We start from the raw sequence: 8,445 nt of genomic DNA on the forward strand, positions 1-8,445 counted from the left end.
CATGGACCAGTGTCAAGAAATAAATACAATTATCAGGTAAGCATACATTTTGTTCTATTTGGTCATCTATGATACTGGTGGAGTTGGTGTCCCCAGAGGTACTTGGGTTTAAACTTAACCCTTCTTACTTGGTACTAAAGGTTCCCCCCCATTTATAGTGCACACTGGTTCTATCTACCCACAGCCCTTTTGTTATGCTGATTAGTTAATATAAGAGTTCAAGAACTTGATCCCAGCTGTTTTGCACTGTTAAAATTTTGGTTGTAATTTTACCACTTAAAGGGACACTCAATTAAAATTAAACTTTCATTATTCAGACAGAGCATGCCATTTTAAACAACTTTGCAATTTACTTCCATTAAAAAAATGCACAGTATTTTTATATTTAAACTTTTTGAGTCACCAGGTCCTACTGAGCATGTGCAAGAATAAGTGTGTATGCATTTGTGAATGGCTGATTGCTGTCACATGGTACGTGTATGCATTTGTGAATGGCTGGTGGCTGTCACATGGTACAGGGGGAGTGGAAAAAGACATAACTTTTAAAATTGTCAGAAAAAAATCTACTACTCATTTGAAGTTCAGATTAAGTGCTATTGCATTGTCTTATCTTGCATTTGTTGATTATGCAAATCTACTGTGTTGACTGTTCCTTTAAGTGGAAGCAGCCTGGAACTGGGTAAATCCTAAGATTTGGGGGTTTTCCTGCTCATACAATCTAATTGGTCCAATGCACCTGTTAAAAAGGGTTTGTTTACTTTATTTTGGAAAATTACTGAACCTATGCTACTGCGGCTGCATATTTTGTCTTGGATTTGGTGCTTGGTTGTTGCAATTTTTATTATTCCTCTATTCAGTTATTGTATTGCGCACTTGTAGAATACAAGTTTATATAGTATGCATACTGTTTCTATATAGCAATTCTAAGGCACCAATAATATGCCCCTTTTCATATAGGTGGCAAGATTCCACAAGCTATTATGTATGGGGTACACATTCCTACTAGGAGGCAAAGTTTCCCAAACCTCAAAAGCCTATAAATACCTCACATACCCTAATTTTAAACTTTGCCTCTTTAGGTGGTTTAAGCCTGATGTGCTTGATTCTTCAGTGAAAGTCACTTCAAGTATATTTAAGCCTAGTTCCCCTCGGAGTACAGTGCTTGTCAGAGTGAAGGGGAGTACTGACTCATGTCACCATGTTTTTGTGTCACTGGAAATATTTTTTTTATGGGCTCCGTAAATTCGGTCATCTTCTGCCTCCCTTTACTGATAGATGTTATACTCCTATTCCATTACCTCTGCTGATATGTTTCAGTACTGGTTTGGCTCAGTGGACGAATGTAAACAGTAATGTGTACATTTAGACTTTCCTTAATATAAGGCGTCCACGGCTTCATTCCTTACTGTTGGGAAATACTCAACTTGGCCACCAGAGGAGGCAGACACCCCAGCCAAAGGCTTAAATACCTCTCCCACTTCCTCTATCCCCCAGTCATTCTTTGCCTTTCGTCACAGCAAAGACTTTTTTTCTGTTTGCCTGGGTCTAGGAGGTGCTGAGTGCCCCAGCCATTGGGAGCATAAGGGTGCCGTTTTTGTGACTTTTTTAAAATGGTTTTTGTTCTGTCATAAGCTCAAGCTATGGAGTCTTCAGAGGGTGAAATTTGTGAATCGAAGTCTGCTACCTCTAGTCCTCCGGAGGAATCCGCCTTTAGATTTAAGATCCAACAATTCCAGTTTATTGCACTTCTGTTTGGTCTAGCTACTGCTCCAAGAATCTTTACAAAGTTCCTAGGGGCTCCTCTGGCCATTTCCAGAACCCAGGCTATAGCAGTAGCTCCCTACTTGGATGATATTCTGGTACAAGCACCATCCTTTCGTCTGGCGGAGGACCATTCGGTATGCTATCTCCTTCGATCTCATGGATGGAAGATAAACTTAGAAAAAAGTTCTGATTCCACGCACCAGGGTAGGCCAATGACGTTGCAAGCTAGCTTCGGTATGTCTTGCCCTCCGGACCTGCTTAAGGCCATCTGTGGCTGTGTAGGATGTAATTGGTCTCATATTGTCCAGCATGGACATCATTCCCTTTGCCAGGTTTTGTCTCAGACGGTTACAACTGTGCATGCTGAGGTAGTGGAACAACAATCATTCGGATCTGTCTCAACAGATTTCTCTGGGAATCGGTAGAGAGAATCGTTCTGGTGGCTCTGTCCCGAGGGACATCCTTTCTAAGACCGTCCTGGGAGATTGTGACTATGGACGCGAATCTATCAGGATGGGGAGCTGTTTGGGGTGCCAGGAAGGCACAGGGCCTGTGGTCTCAGGAGGAACGCTCCCTCCCAATCAACATTCTGGAACTCTGAGCAATCTTCCAAGCTCTGAAGGCTTGGCCTTTTCTGAGTTTGTCTTGGCTTATCTGATTCCTATCAGACAATTTAACCTCTGGCTTACATCAACCATGAGGGTGGAACGAGAAGCTCCCTAGCAATGAGGGAAGTATCTTGGATTCTGTCAGCGATCCATATTCTGGGTGTGGACAATTTTCTCAGACAATCCTTTCATCCCGGGGCATGGTCTCTCCATCCCAAAGTGTTTGCAGAGATATGCTACAGGTGGGGGACGCCAGTCTCGGCTCAATACCAAGCTACCCAGATATGGGTCGAGGTCCAGGGATCCTCAGTCAAAGCTAATAATGCATTAGCGGTGCCTTGGAGGTTCAATCTAATCTACTTTTTCCCGCTGTTAGCACTCCCTGGTGTAGTGGCCCGCATCAAGCAGGCATCAGTGATACTGATTGCTCCATCTTGGCCGCGAAGGACGTGGTTCGCAGATCTGGTGGATGTCCTCTTCTCCGTGGCTTTTAAGCAATTGTGAAATTGTGGGGTACAATCCTCACTGCGTTCTCAGTTTTGCTGCCCTATTTAGAAAGCCTGAGTAAGCTTATTCTGTTTTTTTTTTCCCCCCACAGGTCCATGTGGGGGATGGCACCCTCTCAAACCAGGTGAGCTATCCTCCTTTTGCCAGATAGATTGAAGTTCAGGTAAGTGCCAAGAATATTTTTCTGTATTATAGAGGAAAACTTTGGCACGTAAGCAGTAAATACTGCAGGTGGACGTTGCATCATTGACTCTATGAGCGTTAATTGCAGGGCAGACAGCAGGCACTGTGGACGTTGGGGAGTGTTTGATTTCTTTGATTAACTTTATTTTGTGGCTGAGTTTGTGTCCTTTAAACTCTGGGTGGATCCGATTAAGGAATATGTAAGGTGTGTGCCGTTAATATTTAACTGTAGGTACGGCCACTTTTTTTCTATGAATGGTTTTCTGCAAAAAATTTTTATCTGCAGTCTGAATGGTCGCTGGGACCGCCCCTGATTAGAGAGGTGTTTTCTTCTGAGGCGGCAGCCAGTTTAGGCGCGCTTTCCGGACTCAACTTCCTGTGAGTTCTGGAGTGGATACGCTGCTCAGATCAACGGCTCTGCTCTAGTAGAGGATAAATCAACAGTTTAATTGCGGAGTAAAATAAAAGCTGTTTATTTTTCTTTACTTGTTGGGCATTAAGATGGATCAAGAGGCCTTGCAGAGTGCTACATGTAGTCTGTGTTTTGACTCCCAGGTAGAACCACCAGTACCTTTCTGTTCATGTATTGAAAGAACCTTGTGTTACAGGGATTGACTTTGATACTGAGCCATCATTAGCTAAGGTGGATGCTGTACAGGTGTCTCCTGTATCATATATTCTCCATCTTTCTCCTCAAGCGTCCCAATCTTTGTCGTCCACACATGCAGTACCCTGCGTTTCCTCATGCTTCGGTTGGAGTTTCTTTGCAAGATATTGCTGCCCAGGTATCCTCTGCGGTATCTGAGGCTCTGTCTGCTTTTCCCATGCTGCAGGGAAAACGCAAAAGTAAATTGAAAGAATCAGTAAGTTTTTTTTTTGATCCAGTTGTGGCTACTCAGGGTGCTTCCTCTTAGAAATCTGAGGAGGAAGACACTTCGGTAGCGTCTGAGGGTGAAATCTCAGATTCAGACAATATAATTCCTTTTGATGCTGAAGTTGTATCCTTCAGATTTAAGCTGGAACACCTCCTGTTAAGGAGGTTTTGGCTACCTTTGACGACTCCGACACGACTGTCGTAGTTAACCCTAAGAAGTCTAGCAAACTGAACAAGTACTTTGATGTTCCCTCAGCGGTGGAAGTATTCCCCTGTACCAGACCGTGCTACAGAGATTATTGCATGGGAGGCCTGGAATTACTTTTTCTCCATCTCCTATTTTCAAGATGTTTCCAATAGCTGACTCCATTAAGGAGTCGTGGCAGACGGTTCCTAAGGTGGAAGGGGCGATCTCCACTTTGGCTAAGAGGACCACTATTCCCATAGAGGATAGTTGTTCTTTTAAGGGTCCAATGGATTAGAAGTTGGAGGCATTTCTAAAGGTGTATGACCACCAAGGTCTCCAATGGCAGCCTGTGGTGTGTATTGCCACTGTCACCAGTGTGGCAGCCGACTGGTTTGATGCCTTGTCTGATTCTATTCAGACAGATACTCCTCTTGAGGAGATCCAGGACTGGATTAAGGCTCTTAAATTGGCCAATTCCTTTATCACGGATGCTTCCTTACAAGTCATTAAGTTGGGAGCAAAAATGTCTGGTTTTGCGTTTCTAGCTCGTAGAGCCTTATGGTTGAAGTCCTGGTCTGTGGATGTTTCATCTAAGTCCAAGCTCTTGGCGATCCCCTACAAGGGTAAGATCTTGTTTGGGCCTGGCTTGGCTGAGATCATTTCTGATATTACAGGAGGAAAGGTATATTTTCTCCCTAAGAATAAGCAGAAGGGACGTCAGATTAATTTTCGTTCCTTTCGTAACTTTAGAGATAAATCCTCCCTCCTCCAAGCAAGAACAATCCAAGTCTTCCTGGCAACCTGGTCAGTCTTGGAACAAAGGGGAAGCAGTCTAAGAAACCAACAGCTGATTCCAAGTCAGCATGAAGGGTGGGGCAGACTTTCTCAATTTGCTCAAGCCTGAATATACAAGATGTTCCGGATCCCTGGGCGGTAGATATCGTATCCCAGGGGTAAAGAATAGAATTCAAGACCTCCACTCCCAGAGGCATGTTCCTCTTTTCAAGATTATCTGTAAACCAGATAGAGGCGTTCTTAAATTGTGTCAAGGATCTTTCCGCCCTGGGAGTAATAGTTCCTGTTCCTACGCAGGAATAGGGTCTGGGATTCTACTCAAATCTGTGGTTCCCAAAAAAGAGGAAACTTTCAGACCAATTTTATATCTGAAATGTCTAAACAAGTTCCACAGAGTACCGTCCTTCAAGATGGAAACTATACGTTCCATTCTTCCCCTGGTCCAAGAGGGTCAGTTCATGACAACCATAGACCTAAAGGATGCGTACCTTCATGTTCCCATTTACAAGGATCATCACAAGTTTCTGAGATTCGCCTTCTTGGACAATCACTTTCAGTTTGTGGCTCTTCCATTTGGCCTTGCCACAGCTCCCAGAATTTTTTCAAAGGTTCTGGGGGCTCTATTGGCAGTGATCCGGTCTTGGGGCATTGCAGTGGTGCCATATCTGGATGACATTCTGGTTCAGACGCCGACTTTTTAACAAACAAGCTCTCATACGGAGACCTTGTCTTTTCTTTGCTCCCACGGATGGAAGGGGAATTTGGGAAAAAGTTCTCTGATACAAGGGTATTGTTCTTGGGGACCATAATAGATTCCCTATTGATGAAATTTTTCGACTCTTGTCTTGCCCTTCAGTCCTCTCCTCGGCCGTCAGTGGCTCAATGCATGAAGGTAATGGTCTGATGGTAGCATCCATGGACATCATCCCGTTCGCTCGGTTCCATCTCAGAGCTCTGCAATTATGCATGCTAAGACAATGGAACTGGACTATGCGGTTCTGTCTCCATGAATAGATTTGGATCAGGCAACAAGAGACTCTCTTCCATAGTGGTTGTCTCAGGAACACCTCTCCCAGGGAACTTGCTTCCTCAGACCTACCTGGGTGATTGTGACCACAGATGCCAGCCTGCTGGGTTGGGGAGCAGTCTGGGGCTCGTTGAAAGCTCAGGGTCTATGGACTCGGGAGGAGTCAGTTCTTCCCATGAATATCCTAAAGCTGAGGGCAATCTTCAATGCTTTACTAGCCTGGCCTCAGCTTTAGCACAGTTTCAGATTCCAGTCGGACAACATAACATCGGTGGCGTATATCAACCACCACGGAGGAACTCCGAGTTCCTTGGCCATGACAGAGGTGGCCCGAATTATTCAGTGGGCAGAGACCCACAACTGCTGTCTATAGGCGATCCACATTCCAGGAGTGGACAATTGGGAAGTGGATTTTCTGAGCCGACAGACTTATCATCCCGGGGAGTGGGAGTTCCATCCGGAAGTGTTTTCCAGTCTGACCCTCAAGTGGGGGTTAACGGAGTTGGATCTCATGGCATCTCAGCAGAATGCCAAACTTCCGAGATACGGTTCGAGGTCAAGGGACCCACATGCCATCCTGATAGATGCTCTGGCAGTCCCTTGGAATTTCAGTCTGGCATACCTGTTTCCCCCGTTCGCTCTCCTTCCACGAGTCATTGCTCGGATCAAGGAGGAGAGGGCGTTGGTGATTCTCATTGCACCGGCTTGGCCTCGCAGGATCTGGTATGCAGACCTAGTGGAAATGTCATCTCTTCCACCTTAGAAGACTACCTCTGAGGAAGGACTTTCTACTTCAGGGTCCCTTCCTTCATTCAAATCTCTCTTCTCTGAAACTGACTGCTTGGAGATTGAACGCTTGGGTTCCTAGAGTCGGTCATTGAGACCTTGATCCAGGCTTATAAGCCTGTGACAAGAAGGATTTACCATAAGATATGGCGTAAATATCTGTATTGGTGTGAATCCAGAGGCTACTCTTGGAGTAGAATCAGGATTCCTAGGATTTTGTCCTTTCTCCAGCAAGTACTCTGAAAGGTGAGATTTCTGTGTTGTCTATTTTGTTGCATAAGCGTCTGGCAGATGTGCCAGATGTGCAATCTTTTTGTCAGGCCTTTGTTTAAACCTGTTACTTCTCCATGGAGTCTTAACCTTGTTCTTAAAGTTTTACAGCAGGCTCCGTTTGAGCCTATGCATTCCTTAGATATTAAAATGTTATCTTGGAAGGTTTTGTTTCTTGTTGCCATTTCCTCTGCTCGGAAAGTTTCAGAACTCTCGGCGCTGCAATGTTATTCCCTTTATCTTATTTTTCATTCTGATAAGGTGGTTCTGTGTACTAAGTTAGGTTTCCTTCCTAAAGTTGTTTCGGTCAGGAATATTAATCAGGAAATTGTTGTTCCTTCCTTGTGTCCTAATCCTTCTTCTCATAAGGAGCGTTTGTTGCATAACCTGGATGTTGTGCGTGCGCTGAAATTCTATTTGCAGGCGACTAAGGACTTTCGGCAGTGCTCTGCTTTGTTTCTTTCTCTGGGAAACGCAAGGGTCAGAAAGCTACAGCTTCTTCTCTTTTTGGCTGAATAGTATTTCTTTAGCCTATGAGACTGCTGGTCAGCAACCTCCTGAGAGAATCACAGCTCATTCCACGAGGGCTGTTTCTTCTTCCTGGGCCTTCAAAAATGAAGCTTCAGTGCAACAGATTTGCATGACTGCAACTTGGTCTTCTCTGCATACTTTTTCTGAATTTTATTTCTCCTACATTGGTGTATCCGGTCCATGGCTTCATCCTTACTTGTGGGATATTCTCATTCCCTACAGGAAGTGGCAAAGAGCACACAGCAGAGCTGTCCATATAGCTCCGCCCCCCAGTCATTCTCTTTGCCACTCTGAACAAGTAGCATCTCCACGGGGGTGGTATAGAGTATGTGGTGTTAGTTGTAGATTTTTATTTCTTCTATCAAGAGTTTATTTTAAAATAGTGCCGGTTTGTACTATTTACTCTACAACAGAAAGTGAAGAAGATTTCTGTTAAAAGAGTATGATTTTAGCACCAGTAACTAAAATCCATTGCTGTTCCCACGCAGGACTGTTGAAACCAGAGAACATCAGTTGGGGGGAACAGTTTGCAGGCTTAACTGCATCAGGTATGATCAGTCCTATTTCTAACAAGACCATGTAATGCTAGAAGACTCAGAAATTCCCTCTGGGATAGGTAAGCCATTTTTTCTTAGACTCTGTATAAAATGATGGCTTATATTTAGGGCTCTATGCTGGTTGACACCATTGTGGGCTTTAAAATTGATTGCTTTTTAGCATGTTTTTCTCTATAAATAAGGTGTTTTTTCAGATTTTAAAACACTTTTGGGGTTTAATTTCGGCCTGGCACTTATTTGGACACCTAAATTTAGTCAGAAAGGCCCCTCCACTCTAGGCCTGAAAATGAGGCCTCCTCCCTCTTCATTCCAAATTGTGCAGTTGTTTTTGCCTAGGCAATCCATGCAGCTTCATG

The sequence above is a fragment of the Bombina bombina genome, chromosome 10 (genome assembly GCF_027579735.1).
Source record: "Bombina bombina isolate aBomBom1 chromosome 10, aBomBom1.pri, whole genome shotgun sequence".
Classification (NCBI taxonomy): domain Eukaryota; kingdom Metazoa; phylum Chordata; class Amphibia; order Anura; family Bombinatoridae; genus Bombina; species Bombina bombina.